Below are 19376 nucleotides of genomic sequence, written 5' to 3' on the forward strand. Positions count from 1 at the left end.
CGGGCTAGAAGATCTATTAGGTCCCTTCCGACCCTAAAACTATGAAACTATGAACTATGAAACCTAGAAGCAGCAAATTGTTACCCTTAATTTTAAGTAATTTTCCTCTAATTTGATTTTCCAAGGTAACTGAGAGCGGGGTATTAGATTAATGCCCCCTATACGGAGGGTTCCTATAATCGTCTGATATATAAACACACACTCACACACATACACACACGCATATATACACATATATATACATGTATACACACGAAGACATATTTGTTTAGTGGGTGTCGCACGGCACCTCGGTGCTCTGCTCCTAGAGAGTGGAAACTGCCAGGGAGAGAGAGCCCTGGCAGAACATAACAAGCACAGTTGCGGGTTGCCGGGGCAACTAATGTGAGTCAGCTGGCCAGAAGGGGGCAGGGCCTGGCCCTCATAAAGCCCAGGGCTGAGGCCAGGCTGGCAGTTCTCTGCCAGCGGCCAGAGAGGCAGGAGCTAGGATGCAAGCACTGTAGGAACCGTTCTAGCAGAGTAAAGGATGGTGGCTCCGGGAGATTGGAGCAATGTTCGATTTAGACAGACGGCTTTGAGCTGAGTTACAGCCAGGAGGCTTATGTTGTTATGGCCCAGTGCCTTATGTTTGAGTTATAGCCAGGAGGCTCGAGTTTATGTTTGGCTTAGATATTACACCGGTGGTTTGGGCGAGGCTGTAGGGGTTGGAGGAGGCCTCATAGCTGGGCTCACGGTACAGTGAGGACCCCGGCGCCAGTGAGGGCGCACTAGGCCCTGAGAGTTGCAGGGCAGAGTTGTGGGGTCAGTTAAGCTCAGAGAGGAGCAGCTGAACCTCATTGGGACCCACAGAGGGTGGGGCCCTAGCGCCAGTGAGGGCGCAGGTTTCTCAGGGGGAACCCCAGTGGTATGGGAACCCCGGCGCCAGTGAAGGCGCGGCGCCAGTGAAGGTGCAGCTTGCGGTGATGAGCGCAACCAGTGGGTTGCGGGCGGGGAACATAGACCCCGGGTTGTGTGCAGGGTACGTAGACCCCAGCCCCAGAGAGGGGCCGCTTTGAGACGCCCAGTGCGGGCACGACAAGCCCCAGAGAGGGGGCCATATTATTAGGAAGCCCAGTGCAGGCGCGGTGAGCCTCTGAAACAGGGCTAGTGCTGCAGAAAACCCCAGAGCAGGGTGGAGTGCTGCGGTTGCCCCAGTGAGAGGGGATAGTGGCGCGGGGAGCCCTGGGAGAAGAGGATAGCAGTGCGGTGGGCCCGAGGGTCAGGGGGCGTTACCGAGAAGTCCCCAGAGTGGGTGCAGAGAGCCCCAGATGGGGGGCTGTATTTTAGAAGCCCGAATTCGGGCGACACTACAGAGAAGGCCCCAGAGAGGGGCAACGTTATAGGGAGGCCCCGAGTGGGCTCGGAGAGCCCAAGAGAGGGCAGCACAGAAGAGGAGGCCCCAGAGAGCGGGGCAAGAGTACATAGAGGAGGCCTGAGAGACGGGCCGTGTACTTATAGAGAGACATACCAGCGTCTATCCCATCAGCGAGGCTTGGGGCGTGGTATTAGGGGTTGGTCGGAGCCACGCATAGCCCATAAGGCTAGGGTGCCTGGGGAGCACCCATCATACCGGGAGACCCCCAGGGGGTCCAGGAACACACGGGGACAGAGGTCCCAGCTAACCGTGCCCAGGGAGTCGTAAGGCAGCCTCCCAACTTTATCTAACCATCAAAGACATGGTGGGCGAGAATTTGAGGGTGCCCTTGGGCTGACTTGGCATGGTGAGGGGGCCGTAAGGAGATCACGGCCCTCCTGAAAGACCCCGCTGTGACAGTGGGGTAACCTCATTATGCTCTTATTATACTTGTTTTAAATCGTAGCTCTTAGAACACTGATTTTCCGTGCCGTCATTACCAATTTAACCATAATTATTATTAAGCGGCCTTTCCTCATTTCTTTGCTTAAGACTATCGAAACACATTAACCTTGTTATGCATCACTACCTGCTTCTCCTCTCAGCGACTTGACACTAAACACTTTCTGCCCTCCATCCAAAGCCTTCACATTTCCCCTCTTCTCTCTCTCTCATTCACCCTAAGTCAATGCTTCTGTCTACACCCGACCTTTCTGCGACATCCCCAAAACCTTCAGATCACCACACTCTCTTTCAGTAATTCAGAGCTTGCATAATCTGGTTACAGTCAGCATGTCAAACAACTTGGACTGCTCCGTTAAGTGAGTTATCCTTCCCACTCAAAACATTATGGCTTGGCTTCACTGCGTAAAGTCTTGAACAGGCTTTAAAACAAAACAAAACAAAAACAAGTATATACAAGACAATTTTGTAAACTAAGGGTGTAAACACGGGGTCATTAACAGAAAAGGAGGAACCGTAAGCACACGGTGAGGTTATCTGTTGATGAGCCGTTAGTTATGGCTTTGGCCCAGAATGATAGAAGGTTCAGGACAGAGTTGGAGGTTTCAAAGTTAGCTCCCGTTCGCCGAGGAACCTGTCGGTAACAGCAGGGAGAGAGACCCTGCTCGCAACGTATAAGTAGGCGGCCATTGCTGTGCTGACTTGGATGTACCGTGGTCTAGTGCTCGGTGGTTCTCGTGATCGGGCAGTCACAGATTGCCGCTTCGTCACCGTCGAGCCTGCAAGGGAACAAACAAACAAACAAAAGGAAAGGAAAGAGGAATCTGGGAGAACAATAAGACGGCGAGCTAGCTGGTTGCGATGAGCCAGGGTTGGTAATTGGTCATCGTTTCTTCCTATGCATCAATCCTGAAGCCCAGTTCATTTGCTAGGTTCCGTTGGCCCTCGTCCCCCAGGATGTGCAACTGTCGCTTCGTAAGCCCGGAGCGGTGCAGGAGGAACCCGAACATGGCTCTCTCCTCCGGCGTTCGTTGCGGCAACGGTTGCGATTCTCATGGGGCATCGGGCTCATAACGCCTCGGTCTTTGGGCTTCGATGGGGTACGCCAAGGGTCGGTGTTGCGCGTTACTGGAGACTCTTGCGGACAGCTTCATAAGGGCTTGCAACCATGGGAGGTGGCTCAGGAGGTTTCCCGCCTGCTGCCTGTTCATCGGGTTGAGGAGAAGTCGAAGCATTATGGCGTCGTCTCCCCCATAGACCTCTATGCAGGCTTCTATGCTGTCAAGGGTTGCAGGAACAGTCTCAGGGTTCCATAGATGATGGTGAGGCCACCCTCCTCTGCACTGAGCCCGTGTTAGTCCCAACTGGTGTACGCTGGGGTTCCAAGAGGCATATGATACCCCGATTATGGCCAGCAAGAGTTGTTCTGCGCTGACCTTTGGTGAGCAGCCGTCGTGCCACGCGTGGAATTTGTAGCTAACTTGGCCTGCAACAAGCGCTGGGAGTGGGATGGGCCAGCGAGCGTTACTCGCTACCACCTCTAAGTCTGTGGCGTGCCCTCCACTCCACAAGGCTTGGCGGGTTAGGAAGTCAGCCTCCTCCAGGTCTAGCAAGTCCGACCCAAATTCTACTACCAGGCATCCTAACCACATAGCCAGGGTCTCTTCAGGCTTCAGTTTTGATTCTTTGTACAATTCTTGCACTTCCCCCCCCATGCGGGTGCGGCATGTAGTGGTGATGCGGGTCGCACCCTGCGTGTCTGTAACTTGCTTGACTAGTGCTATCGGGTGGACCGCAGTTGGAAGGGGCGTTGGCTCGTCGGGCGGGAGCACCGAGTATAACTTCTCTCCCTCATAAGGGGGCGATTCCCCTGCTTGCACTATGTCAGGGGGCGGGGTTTCTTTTGGCGCCACTCCGAGGGGCGGGGCCGAGGACCGCGCGACCGGCCCTTCTTCCCCAAGACTTTTCACGCACTCTTCTTTTTCCCCGGCGCCATCTTGAAATGGCGGTGGCTCGGGGTTCTCTGATGGTTCAGAGCTTTTCTTTACTGCCGCCTCCTTAGCCGTCTGGGCGGCTGTGAGCAGTTGAACCTCTAGACTTGTGTTTTCCCGCAGCAAGGTTGTAATAGTGAGGAACGTTATGTTCAACATTTTCCCCTTGTCCCACTTTGGGCCCGTCCACCGCACCACGACACAGTCTTCCGACTCCAACTTTTCCCGGAGATCTGAAAGCAGCTCGTGCCCCCTTGACCCGGGCGCTAGGGTCGGGGGATTGAACCGGTCAACCGGTGTCGGTTCTCCGCCGTCTCTCACACACCTTATACAGCGGGTGTACTCTTGGGAGAGAGTTGGGTCTGCTACGCCCGTCAGTTTTACTCCGGCAAGGGACACGGTGCCTACTTCGTCTCGGGGTCTGAATCGGACCCGCTCATTGCTCACCACGCACCCAAACGCCCCGGGGTGAAGGTGCGCCTCCCATTTGTTCGAAATTCCTTCTTCCCCTTTTAGTGAAAGGTAGCCGCTGGTGAGCCTTTCTGCCCGCTTGGTGGTATGCGATGTGGGCCCATAGCTCATTTGAGTCAGCCACACGGCGCCCCCCGGTGCGCCAGGGACAACACTCAATTAGAATCTTCTCCACTGCCGTGCCCTTGGATCCTGTTCGTGACGCCATGTCTTGGGCGCCCGGAGCCGACCAGAGGATCGCTAATTTAATCGGACATCAGGCGGGCCAGCGATGGAGAGGCGAGACAGCTTATTGGTTTTAAAAGATTGCTTTTACTTATGCCACATGGAATGGCAGCGCAGGCCTCGAGGTAGCTTGCTTGTGTTGTCACGGATAGCAAAACGAGTTACGAGTTAATGAATTTATGAATGAAAAGGAACCTGCAGGAAACGGGCGGGGGGGGTACATCAAGAACCCGGTAACGGGGAGATATTGGTGGGTGATCGGTCCGCCAATTTTCCTCGATCGCGCTACAGAGTTCTCCATAGTTACCCTGCCGCGTACTCAGAGGTCTCCACCTTGGGCAGAAGTTGCATGAACTTTTATATGTCCGGAGTGGCCAATAACGGACTGCTAGGTAGGACAGGAAACGGGCGGGGGGGGTACATCAAGAACCCGGTAACGGGGAGATATTGGTGGGTGATCGGTCCGCCAATTTTCCTCGATCGCGCTACAGAGTTCTCCATAGTTACCCTGCCGCGTACTCAGAGGTCTCCACCTTGGGCAGAAGTTGCATGAACTTTTATATGTCCGGAGTGGCCAATAACGGACTGCTAGGTAGGAATAACTAATGAGGCGGAACGTGACCAAATTTGAAAGTAACTGCGGTTATTCAGGGCAGTTCTATTGTGACAGGGGCACTCAACTCATTTGGTTATGACAGTTTGGTCCACTGGGGTAATGGTGAAGTGAAGCACATGATCTATAGCTCTCAATGAGGCACTGTGGCGGCTCATGTAGACAGAGAGATGAATGTTGACCCAACCTAAAACACAATATTGACATTTTTTATTGAGGGGGGGGGAGGGAGGGGGAGGAGAACACATTTCACTCAGTGAACAGGTTTTGGAAGGTCTTTCTTCCATCATAATTTGGGACAAGAACAAATGCTGAAATATAGGAATTTCTTGTGGGAAAGAAATTCCACTTCTCAATCAAGCTTAGTGCTGTCCATCTCAGATTTCAGGGACATACTGGGGTTGAGAGAGATGAAATCTTTGGATTTTCTTAGAGTATCTGAACCCTTGTGTATGGTGGGGACAACCCATGCTCTGCAATGTGCTAGAACATGAAATATCAGTAGCAGCATTCATTCCATTCACTGATGGTCTGAACCAACGTCCACTGAATTCAATTAATTTGATTTAAACTCATCACTTTGATAGGGTTTGGCTCAGGCCCTTGCTTTTTTTTTCAATAGGCATTTCCATGGTATTCATTGCATTAAGTTTTCTCACACTATTTGTTTTGGATATATTTTGTCAATTCCTGAAAACATCTCAGACACCACATAGAATAAGTCACTTTGTATGCTGTACCAAGTTGGGGAACGCGCAAGTTAGATCACCGTTTAAAAGACTATTCTTTGCATAGTAGATGTTAGACATATTCAGTTCTTCGGTGTCACCCACTAATAGTGTACACCCTGAAGTAAGCTGACTTTTTATTCTCCTTATGGGCTTAGTGAAGGAAAAAAAAAGACTTTATCAAAAAGCCAGAGTAATTCCAACTAATCCTTAGTTGGCACGGACTGTTTTTTCTCTGGCATGCAATGCTATGGTTCAGCTCAGAGGTAAAGATTCCATGTTACATTTTAGGTTAAGTCCCACATTTTGTGTTGAGTTTGATTCCTTCCCATCACCCCACTTTACTGAACTGACAGCAAGTGAGCCAGTGGAACAGACAACTGGGATACTTCTGACATTTAGACACACACACAATTTTTTTACAAGGCAGTACATGGGAAAAGAAGGCCATGAAGCTAACAGAACAAGCAGCTTGCATTGACTTTATAGCTATCAGACTGAAGGTCTGACAATGAGTTGGACCTGAGGGTGCATTTGCATGTGCTCCCCTAGTAGATGTGAAATATGGAAAGATATTTTCATAATCATTTCTAGGCAGCATTGAGAAATCCTGGGCAGGAAATAATATAACAAAAGCTTGCAAATCTAGCCAATTAGAAATAAATCTCTCTGTTTTCCAAAAGACCTGTCTATAACCCAAACACAACAAGATTACAGAACACACTAACAGGTGGTTACAAATCCTGGTCTTGCATTAACTATCATAATTCAGCTGAAATCAGTGGAAGATCTACCTCCTAGCTTTAATTTGGACCTTAACAGTGTTCTGAACTCAGGTTGAAGCACTGGTGTTCCCTTGAACATTAGTCTGGGTATGAAAAAGGATTAAGTTTCAGGCTATACCACAGATTGGGACCATATTTGCACTTGAGTTACCGGGTCACTACATCCTTGCATTTTGAATGTACAGTGCTGGTGTTCTGTACTTGCAGTACTACAGTGTCCTCCATTTTTTTAAATGCAGCCTTTCTTTGGAATTTAAATGGTAAATTCTTTAGGGCAGTTCTTCCTAACTTGAGATCCTAGGCACTACTGCAATTCAAATCATAAATAAAAGAAATAATGTACAATGACTGAGTTAAAAACACTGGTGAACACTAGCTACACTAGTAAAAGTATACCCTATGATAAGAGCAATCTATATGGTGTGTTGGGACCAGAGCCAGGTGCTATTTGCAATTGTTCAGTAAATGTAAACAGATTTCCATTTATGGAAGGTTTGCCAATTGTGCTAACTATTTACCCAAGTATGTAATATCCACAGTTCAATACTGGAACTTTGTGGTTACCTAAATCACTCCTTTGGTATTGTTTCTGTTGCCTGACTGGATTCTCTCTCCTTTAAAAGATGATGAAAGCTGGTTTAACTGGGACTCTGATTCTTAAAAAATGATTGGGGGGGGGAAATGGGAGGGAGGAAGAAAGAAAAAGAAAGGTGAAAACAGAAAATAAGTAGAGCTAGGGAATTTGGAGAAATGTAAAACCTTTCCCTTTTGTCTTTATAATGTATGCAAAAATATGGACCAGACATTTTTTGAATGCTTGGATTCCTTCCAGATAAAAAAAAAAAAGTGAAAGAGAAACACACACCTTGAAGCAAGATTCAGTGGCTTTATGGCAGATGTATGCTATTTCTTTTTGTACCTTCACAGAAAGTAAGGGCATCTGGTTATAGAGTCACAGTCGTCTTTGCTCAGGGACCACTGCTAGTTTGCCGAGGGCTTACACACCTGTCTCTTTCCTGTCTGAATAGTGACCTAATGCCAAGGCTCCGACAGGAGTATTTGAGGAATTGTTGTGTTAATGTCATATTCCTATCTATAAACAATTATACTGTGCATATCTGCCAAAGTGTATAGATAATACTAACTGGCCTCCAGTTTCTGTCTCTTGGCCACTCATCATCATTCATCACAAATTATCATTCCAAAAAGTAATTGGGCGTATGTGTTTAGGCTCTGTTTTGAAAGGACAAGGTTATACATATATTTGTGCGTCTCATCTCTGTTCACCAGCAGCCTGGGGTTGGGGAACTGCTGAAGTATCGCTGAAATATGTGCAGCAATATTAACCTTCAAGTATGCATACATAAATGTTTCCCAGTATTTTCATCATGAATATTCTGGCAACCTAATTTTTGCTTATACAAATATCCAGAGAAAGTGAATAAACAGGGTTGCAAATACCTTTGAGGCAGATCTTCAGATTTTAGTATGTGAAGAAACATTTGGAAGTACTTTCTGCAGCATGTGCCCAACAATACAGCAGAAAGGGAGGGACTGTGATTCATTTCCTTCTGGTGAAGCAAGATGAGACATTTTATTGAGTTTTGATTTGAGAGGTCAAATGGACCTGTGCACTAATCAAGGTCTTGGGAATATTTTGGTGAGAATGAGAGAAGAATCTTTCTGCAGAACCTTTGTCATGTGATTTATTACTGGTGACTGCAGGCAAGAAGGAAGGAACCTTGCAGGATGCATCTGCAAGGACAACTAGAAATATATAAAATATATAAAAGTTAGCACATTTTCCACAGAATTTATTGCGAGACAAACATAGAACTCCATGTAACCATTTTTACAATTATTTTTTATAAGTAAATTGCCTTTTAGTTAAGCTGGGGTATTTCCCTCCTTCTTCCCTCAGCTGTTATTACCATATTTTCCAGCATGCACTTCCCCCACCTCAAAAAATACAAAACAAAAACCCCAGCTGCTGGAAATTGAGTTGTGCATTACTGGTGAGGAGATATAGTAACAGCAGTTTCCCCTGCTTATGCTTTAGCTGGGCAAAAGAAGCTGAACAATGAACTACCTTGGTCCCTAGCTGCTGTTATTCAATTACTTACTACACAACCATTTTTGTTCATTCTGCCTTTCAAAACCAAGATGTGAAGCTTATTTTAGAGCATGTTGTACGTGATAAAATACAATATTAATTATTTGCATTATTGTAACACCCAGGAGCCCACGTCACAGACAAAGAATCAATTGTACCAGGCACTGTACAAACACAGAACAAAAAGACTGCCCCCCAAGAACTTTACACACATCTTTTTATGATCATTATCATTATTATTACTAGACCATGACTTTTGTGGGACTCCAGCCAAATGCAGGGATTCACCTGTTCAGAGTCAGTTATGGCATCAAAACCCAAAAGAAAAAACTCCAGCAAATATTGTTATTGTGGTTAAAAGAACTCAGTAGAAATTCTCAAGTGTTTCTATATCCTTTCTCACAATCTCCTCTGTTTACAGCAGCTCTGCATTTACCAAGCAAGCCCTAGCTTTTAAAATAAGATTTATAGTTAAGTCAAAGCCATGGCTATGGGAAAAAGATAAATGGAGAGGAAAAAAGCAGAGCAATCCACTTCACATGAAAACTTGTTTTTTAAGGTTGTTTTATTACTAGCTGCATAGCGTTTGCCTACCCACTAGAGTTAGTCTATTTAGAAGGGCACAAGTATCTAGGGACAAATATTCATACCTACTTAGCTCTCTGTTTGTAAAGAAAGCCCTGAATTTCCACATTCTTTAAAAAGTACAATTTAAAGAAGAAACTGCCTATAAGCAGGGGATGAGAGAAAAACCTACACTGGAAGAAAGAAAGGCTTCTATCATATTTATTAACTCTTTTATTCAGTTATCTCATTCACCATTTTTTCTTTGTTTTGTTATAGTTTGCTTCATGAATCTGCACTTCATCAGAGTAAAAGCAAGATTCTGGCTTCCCCCTGTCCCAGTTAGTGAAACCAAGCGTTACTTGCTAGGGCTTGTGTTGATAAGTGAGAAGAACGTGAATAACTTTTTATTAAAAGAGCAGCTCTGTCATAGTAGATGATTATAAAAATATTTTTTTTATATCCTCTCTAGAAATACTACCAGTCACTTGGATATTTAACTCATTCAGCTGCTTGAGGGGGAAAAGTTGCCAGGTTTTCCAGAGGAAAGGAAACATTTTCCAGCAGGAGATACAAGAATGATCTAACAGGAGCCAACATAAGAAAGTACAGTGTCACAAGCTGGTCAAGGCAACTTGGCTCCAACATCCTAAGAACAATGTGCCTTGAGAAGCTGAAAGTAAATTAAGTGAAGTCTGCCCTCTGGTCTCATTCTGGTCTTCCAGAATGTGAAGAATTAAATTGTGAGAGCATTTAATTTGTCCTTGTTTCACTTGACATTGACTGTGATTCTTTGTCAGTGGTGATGACTTCATGGCATATTTGGTTATCACCACTCAGCCTTCTTTTCTGCTGGGCATACATGCTTTCTGTTCAGATACAGGACTCTTTTGTTGATATAATCCAGTCCTCTGTCCAGATGATAATGTGGGTCTTGCTGGAGTGTACTACAACTGACAGAAAGCACTTCAGTATAGGCATTCTGATGTTTCAGTCAAGCAATCTGCACTCTTGAGGAACAAACTGTACCCATAGTTCCAATGCTTGAAAGAGATTCCAGTTCACTAAGCCATTAATAAAATTCTCCATGCTGTAATGTTCAGAAACAGTATCTCACTCTAACCCTCAGGTTGTAAGAGAATGAGTACACAGGGAAGGTGAAGACAGAGACAGCTCTTTTAAGGGACAATGAACCCTATGTTGCATATTTAAAATAAAACAGATTTGCTGTTGGTGTCAATGAGAGCTTGATCAAGGTCTTTCTCTCTTTCTTTTGGAAATTCTTAAAACTGCTGCTCATCAACGACATGTCAACACAGATGTTAAGCCCGAGCCACTACAGAATATGGCCAGCATTCAGTACACACTTCAGGCTTTCACCACAGAAAATAAACCTCCTGTGCATCATGTTCTACCAACTTTTTCCAAACTAGAAGAGGGTGAGAGGAACACACTCTGCCCCTGACTTCAACATCAGCACCCTGGGAAAACATGTGGAGCCAATACCCCTCATGAGTCTCTAAATTATTTCTGATTTTGAGGAGGATCTTTACAACACACAATATTGTAAAACCTTTCCGTTCAATGAAAGGAGGCTTGACATGTGTCTCTTTGGGGCTCTGGCAGCCAACAGATGGCTTGCTCAGATTAATACGTTGTATTTATTCTACTGAGAGGTATGAGTACTTTGCGTTCTACAGTACTTGCAACCACTGTTGGCTCAGAATAGCAGAAGTAAGCTCAGGGCCTTGGAGCAAAGGGCAAAACTAATGACTTCAACTCAGATTTTTCCATATAAGAGGCCCATAACTTCACTACTATTTCTAAAACTGCTGTCTTCCAGCTACCCCATACCACATGTATGTTGTTAGCTGGCACCATATTGTCTATGTAAGCATATGGTCATGATTCATCAGAACATCAGTCTCATCCTCAGCTTTGCTACTTTATGAACTGTGCTGAAAGTACACTGCACTGAGGAAAACCATTTTTTTTTCATAATAGAAAAATGATTTGCAACAACAAAGCCAAAATTCAAACTACTTTTTAGAGGTCTAAGAAATGTGAGTAGAGCAACGTAGCCTGGAGTTCTAATGTAGTCTAGATGTTCAAAGGTCATTCATGATTATGGGTGTTCAGTGCTTTCTGAAAATGAAGCCTCTTAATAATGCCTCCAGTTGGGCACACTAAAATCAAAGCACAAGAAATCAATAGTTATTCTGTGAAAATGAAGTTCTTGGACTCCCACACACACTTCCATCATAAGCAGTGTGTTAGAATACTGAGTGAAGGTCAAACTGCTTGAAGACCAATCCCATCAAAAATGTCTCCTAAATGTTGAGGAAAGGTCCCTGCTCCCTCCATATTGCAGAAATGAGCAGGTTGCAAACGTCAAAGTTGCCATTTATGAGGGAAAAGTCAACTGTCATTAAGGAGGTGAGGCAAATGAATTATGGGAAACTGAGACATAACTAACTGCACTTTGTTTTCAATACTTCTTTTATTTTAACCTGGCTGCTGCACTACTTCTGCCAGAACCTTGAGAAAAGAAAAAGTATCAACAGTAGCAGCTGGTGCAAGACAGAGAAGTCCCTAAAAATGAAGAGACAATAACAACAACCCAAATCCTGCCTTGTTGTAGAGAACTGAGAAGACAGAGAGTGTTTATTTCCACTTCACTATCACAGGGCACAAGATAACAATCACTCTTGAACCTCTGATATTCATGCCATGGGAATAAAAAGAAACAACCAAAGGATGATTATCTTTGGGTTCAGTTATGCTGAAACTTCAGTTTTGGTTAGTGCTCAAGGGTATACAATATGCAGAATTAATGATTGGGAATCTAGAGACCAGAAATGACAGCCACACTGTGCCAGCAAGTAATGGTTCCTTGTGTTTAATAGCACATTGGTAGAGCAAACAGCATATGAGAGTATTGGCTACAATCCAATTTGCAATTTTGCACCTGGGCTAGGGAATCACACTCCTTTCCCTGCCTCCAGTCCCCAACTTTCAAGTTGGTTTGAGGACATGGGGGAGAAGTGACGAGATGTAAGGCTCTGAGCAAAGTACTCTTGATATTAGCAGAACTCCCGCCTACCCCAGCTGAGAGCCAGTTAACTGCTGCTGTTCACTCTGCAACTTGCCAGGCTCAGCCCATATGGAGAGGCAAAGGGCAGGGATCAAATGGAAGGAAGCTCCATTCCCACTTTTCAAGTGTTTGCTAAGTTTGCAACTTAAATACCATTCTTTTAATTCAGTCTTTTAAAAACATAGTGTGCAATTATATTGTGCCAATCACCATAATATCCAGGCACCATTTTTTAAGCTTCAGTGTTATCTTGATTAGTAATATTTTCTTTGCTGACAAGGAAGCAGAACAAGACTGATGGAAAGAACCTCTATACAGGACAGAAATCTAGGAAAAAAAGAAACTGTTCATCCCTATACTGAGAAATATCCAAGCAGAATATATGTACATGCTACATACTGAAGATGGATAAGTAATGCCACATGTGATTGGTCAATAGAGTCAGTAGGAGTCTTGTGCTTTTGTTTCTGAACAACAGTGCCAATACAATCAGTACTCCCTCCATTCCATCTCCCTTTCCTTGTATATATGTACACACACACACACACACACACACACACACACACACACACACACACACAAGCAAGCAAAGATAACAACAATATGGCAAAAGGGAAAAATACCATTCCATCAAAAAAGAAACCATGACATAGAAAGGACTGCAGAACAAGAGAATCAGAGTGAAGTATGTGAAAATGAAGAGGAGAAGCCTGGACACTGCAATACTCCAGTATAATTATGGACATCAATGTTAATTAAAATGTTTTTCTATCATCTCCTAAAACATTCCTATTTTATCCTTCAACCAGTATCCTTACAAAAAAGCTATTTTTTTTCCCTGTATTGAAACCAATATTTTAATACTGATGGCTCTGTAATCTACTGTCTATATTGTGATATAATAACAATAACTATGATGAGATGACTGTGGATGTGGGGGGTCATACCTTCACTTTAGCAAGGCTTTCAATATTGTCTCCCACAGCATTCTCACAAGCAAGCTAAGGAAGTATGGGTTAAATGAATGGACTGTAAGGTGGATAGAAAACTGGCTGGATCATCAGGCTCAACGTGTAGTAATCAGTGTCTCTATGTCTAGTTGGCAGCTGGTATCAAGTGGAGTGCCCCAGGGGTTGGTCCTAGGCTGGTTTTGTTCAATACCTTCATTAATGATCTGGAAGATGGGATGGAGTGCATCCTCAACAAGTCTATGGATGATACTGAGCTGGGGGGAGTACTAGCTATGATGGAGGGAAGGGCAAGAGTTCAGAGAGACCTAGACAAATTGGGAGATTGGACCAAAAGAAATCTCATGAGGTTCAATAAGGAAAAGTACAATATCCTGCACTTTGGATGGAACAATTCTATGTACTGGTATAGACAAGGGACTGACTGGCTAAGCAGCAGCTCTGCAGAAAAGAACCAGGAGGTTCCAGTGGGTAGTAAGCTGAATAGGAGCCAACAGTGTACCCTTGTAAAGAAGGCTTACAGCATACTAGTCTGCACTGTACGAGTGTTGTCAGCAGATTGAATGAAATAATTTATTCCCCCCTATTTAGCACTGGTAAAGCCACATCTGGAGTACTGTGTTCAGTTTTGGGCCTTCCACTACAGAAAGGATGTGGACAAATTGGAGAGAATCCAGTGGAGGGAAACAAAAATGGTTAGAGAATTGGGAAACATGACTTCTGAGGAGAGGTTGAGGAAACTGGGCTTATTAAGCTTGGAGAAGAGAAGACTGAGGGGGGGGATTTAATAGCAGCCTTCAACTGCCTGAGGGGTTGTTACAAAAAGGATGGAGCTAGACTGTTCTCAGTGGTGGCAGATAACAGAACAAGGAGCAATGGTCTCAAGTGGCAGCAAGGAAAGTTTAGGTTAGATATTAGGAAAACCTCTCTCACTAGGAGGGTAGTAAAGCACTGAAACAGGCTACCCAGAGAGGTTGTGGAATCTCCATCCTTGGAGGTTTTAAGACCCAGCTAGATATAGCCTTGGCTAGAATGATCTAGTTGGAGATGGTCCTGCTTTGAACAGGCAAAGCCTCGACTGGGATGAGATAATTGAAAATAGTCCTACTTTGAACAGGCGGTTGGACTAGATGACTACCTGAGGTCCCTTCTGATCCTAATTTTCTATGATTCTGTGATCAAATATGGTAACTGCTTTTATTTTTTTATAAGTTCTCAAATTCAAGTAAATTAAGTTATAGTACTTCATGCCAAAAATTTTTATATATGAACAAAAACACAGGATAGAATTGCATGTAGCTTGACACCTTCCTCACTATATCCAGTTCAGTTGGTACCTTATATTGAACTGGACTAAGCACGGTTTAGAGAATCTAGCTGAATTTTATGGTGCTGGTCAAAATCTATTCCAGTATCTGCTATAGAAAATAACATGTATTTGTATTATTCCAGATCATAACCACATTAAACATTGCTCCAGTTTAGATATTGTATGAGTAGTTCTATCAAGAACAGTTTAATGCACTGACACATATTTTACATTTAAATTTGAGAGGAGTCAGGCAGTGGTTTGTGGGAGCATTTCACTCTTACACTGAAAGTAGGGAAGTGGGATGTAAGCAACAGACTTGGAAGGGGAAGAAACAAAATCCATATCTCTATCCACTCCTGGGCCATCTCCTTGCAGCACTGCGCAAATCTCCTTTAAGCTTCTAGCTGGAACTGGGAGGCTCTTCAGAATTCCAGTGTAATTTGGCTTTTCGATCTATAATATGTGCCAAAAGCTGCCATGATTTACATTGGTAACTGAGGTATATAAAGTAATTTCACTGACTTTAACACTAATGAAACTATTATTTTCATCAAGAGGAGGTTTGTCAACCACAGGACAATCATAGATGACAGTTGAATTGCTCCAGACTTTCAGCAGTGTCAACAAAGGTAGAACTTGGTCTCATATATCTTGATTTTTTTCAGTATTACAAAAGCAAGCAGCTATCTGCCTGCATGTATATGCAACTATCCAAGTGAATTCTTCCACATCAAAAGCATGTACCTCATCAGACCTGTGTATGCACACCAGCACATCTCTAAAAAGGAGCACATGCCAAGATGTTACAGTTCTCCATTTTTTGCAGATGCCTTGAGACGTGTTTCAAAGGTGTCAGTAACAGCTTCCTGAATCTTGATGGAATAATATACATGCTTGTGCCTCTTTAGATGTTTAGCCAACAGGGAGTTGTCTAGCTACACTTGTTTTCAAAGGCTGCCCCTTTAAGCCCCAAATGTTGTAAGCTTCAAAATGGGGCTTTACTGTGTTTTTTCACAGTGACAATTATCAAAGCTGATTGTCCAGAACTACAGTAAAACATATGAAATAAAACCTCAAATCACACAGTACGCATCTTTTTTTGGCTTTCACTGCCAGTTCAGAAATGCAAGTAAATTAACCAAAAAGATCATTAAGGCCCAGATATTAGGCAGCACATCAGTGTAAGAGGGGATGGAAATGCACCAAAGCAGTGAGTTCACACTAAGCTTTCAGAGAGCTCATGGAAGTCCTTTCATTTCATTTCTAGAGAGTCAGGACTCTTCAGGTTGGAGCTGAAGTGAGAGACATATGAATAAGATAATAAGGCTGTCAGAGGTAAAGAGCAGTAGTTTTAAATGGGCAGAGCAAGTAAACTGCTCATTCCATATGGTATATTAAATTGGTCCATTCAGGTAACTTCAATAGAACCATGCTGGTTTGCATCAGCTGAGGGTATGACCCCAGATGTTAATGGGACATCTTTCTTTACTAGATGTCCATAGAGAGGTCTGAAGCTATGTTAATCTGAAGCTATGTTAATTTCAATCAGACAGAAGGCAAGGCAGGGTAACACCTTAAAGAAGACATACATTTTCATAGGCAACAGCCTATGTCTGAGATCAAGTAGGCTGCTGTCTATGAAAGCATATATCTTTCTGAATTACTTAATCTTTAAAGTGCCACCTTGCCCTGCCTTCTTCTAGTTAATTTAATGGAAGCCCCCATTCTGATCTGACATCACAAATCTTAATTATTAACATATCAGCATTATCAACATAAAGGGAGAAGAAATCTTGGATTCCTGCACCCATTACAGCTTGATTCACTCACTTCTCCTAGCTTTGCTATCGAGGTGAAACTAAAGGAGGATGAAAAATGAGGTCTGTGAAAACAGGAAGAACAAGCAATGGGAATAGGCTCTAAACAGAAAAGGCTGACAATAAAAAGAGCACATTTCCCCACTCACTAGAAACAGACACAAAAAAAAAAAGGTTTTTAGACTCCGTCAAAGAAATGCTAGAGAGAAAATGTGTTAAAGGAAAAAGTTTCTGTTTTTATTTTAAAGAGTCCCTGTAAATTGTATGAAATATCACTGTATTGCACATAGACATTAGAATGTGAGAAGACATGCTCTGTTCTACAGGCACCCGGGACAAATTTAGAGTACGTGAGACAGGATTGCTCCTTTCCTTTTTCACATTCTTCTGCCAAGTTATTTAGATGAATTCACAGATTTCGTTGGAATCTGACGAACCACACCATGAGCACTTCTGCAGCTTCAAGCTTACAACCTTTTGGGCTGTTAACCATGCGCCTTAATGCCCTCACCACCCCAGCTCCCAGCTGAGATTGTGAAGGAAGGGAGAACTCAATAAACAGGGAGCCGCTTGTTTGGATAACCAAGGGAAAATGCCCCATAAGTTACAATGGGGATGGCAGATAAGAACAAAGTCCACAATGTAAGGAAACATACTGAATGGATGCAGAAAGGATGGGGAAAGGTGGTGGCAGCTGATATATGGAGAATACAAATATGACACTACATTGAGGAATAAAACACTGTAGATTACAACTGAAGAACATCTCAATTCTGTATTCAAGGAGTATAATAATGTGATATATGTTACATCATAGTGTATGTACATCTATAAAATACATTGCATTTATTATGCAGTGCAGATTTACTGAACAGCAAATGGAACCCAGATTTTAGATGGGACCTCAAGGTATTAAAAAGGACAAAAAGTACAGGAAATTCTACCTGGAGAATCTCACATGGTGCCTTTGGGCACTCAGGTTTGGAGACAGGAACTATGGAGGAGATAGAGCACAAGACCTATGAACTCTGCCAGTAGTGAGGATCTGTAGGAAAAGGAAGCTACAGAAATTAGACTGAATGGTTATTAAAAACAACCTTTAAAAATAACATTTTGCTTGCAAAACAGTCAATCAATTTCAATTTGCTAGAAGATTTAGTAGAGTAGTGATTCTCAAACAAGGTGTTGTTCAAGATCCTTTCAAGGGTGATGCAGGGTCTCTTATACCATTAGTACTGTTAGGTGTGCAAACACCTACACATGATTCATAAGACAAATTCAGAGATTTCAAGTAGGAATGCGTAGTGTTAAAAACATTCTGACCAGTTGCATATTTTTGAGTTCCTTGCAACAGAAGAACTGCTGTATTATTTTGCCGTAGTCAAAAAATGAGTGAAAGCGAAGAGCTGGAATTTTTGAAAGGGTGCCTTGAGTCTAAAATGGTTGACAACCACTGTACTAGTGTTTGCTAGAGCTGAAAGAAATAATAGGAAAAAAAAATACTCTGTTGGTTTTTTTTGGTTCCTTTCAGAATTTGACAGCAATTTTTATTCTTTTTCCTGAATAGCTAGTGATATCTTCCTGTTTGTGTGAGAGATTCATACAACAAGGAAGGAAAAACTACTTTATCATATATGAACATGTATTTTTAAACCACAAATGGGATAGGAAGGGGCATGGAAAGCAGGTGTAAGACTTGAAACTCTTTTAAATTAACTTTTAAAAAACAAAAAAGATTTTGATTTGATGGATCAAATCAAATGGATCAAATCAAAATCCATGTGTTAGCATGTGTTAGCATGTGTTAGCATGCAAAAAAGATTTTGATTTGATGGATCAAATCAAAATCCATGTGTTAGGATGTGTTAGCATGTGTTAAAACATGCTACTCTGAGCATGTTTTAACACATGCTCAGAGTAGCTGACTTCCTCTCTGTTGTTGCTGCTGCTGCTGATGATGATGACTGAAGTGTGATGAAAAATGACAAACTTGATTTCAAACAAAAGGGTAACTTAATATACTATAAGAGGGGCAGAATTAAATAACAAAGAGCCCTGTTATACAACTAAACCATTCAGCATCCAAACAAGTTCCACATATATTAAAATTTTTATTATTTTTCTTTCTTTTTTTCTTTTTGCTACAGAATATGTTTTTTTAAAGATAGATGAACTATTCCATGTCAATTTACTCTATTAGGGCCTATGTATTTCTACTGCCAAGAAACTTTGACCCTTTAAAAGGAGACTAAGAAGCTAAAGTAACTCAGTCATCATGCCTTCAGCTAATAGCACTATTTCTGAAAGCAATTAGGACCTTTGGTTTCTACCTCAGTTCATATGCAAAATGTCATAGGACATTAGTGAATCAGAGGAGGGAAGGTACCAATGATATCTGCACAAAGTCAGAGGGCCAATATCTCATCTTAGTTACTCTAGTGTAATTGAGAATCGCTGCTGGAAGTGAATGTAGAACATGGCTCTGATACCTGGAAATGAAAGGGATGCTGACTGATGGATTTTGATGGGAGGATTCTAACCACTTCACGGGAAATCATCTTCCTCTCACAAAGCCCAGGAAATGGACTTTGAATAGAAAGAGATGGAGTTAGAAAGAAAATGAACAGTATTAAATTGCCCCCATCTTTCTTCCTTGGGCTATAGCTGGCCCCCTTTATTGTATAGATCATTTCTAATGTAAAAACTAAGGTCCAGATTCAGTACCCATCGTATTTTCTCATATAAAGCATATATCTTTCCTCCCAAAATTAGGGTGAGTATAATAAGCAGAGAAGCTGATTTTCTGGCCAGAGTAGAAGCACCCTGCTTTGATTCCTGCT

General features: G+C 43.0%; 1 protein-coding gene across 1 annotated transcript in view; it reads right to left on the reverse strand.

Annotated features, from left to right (window-relative positions):
- LOC102379424 (ADAMTS-like protein 1) overlaps nt 1-19376 on the reverse strand; it is a gene marked incomplete at its 3' end in the record, with an annotated part of 697172 nt that overhangs the window by 22869 nt on the left and 654927 nt on the right. The window lies entirely within an intron of this gene.

Source organism: Alligator sinensis, unplaced genomic scaffold, assembly GCF_000455745.1.
Source record: "Alligator sinensis unplaced genomic scaffold, ASM45574v1 scaffold917_1, whole genome shotgun sequence".
Taxonomy (NCBI): Eukaryota; Metazoa; Chordata; order Crocodylia; family Alligatoridae; genus Alligator; species Alligator sinensis.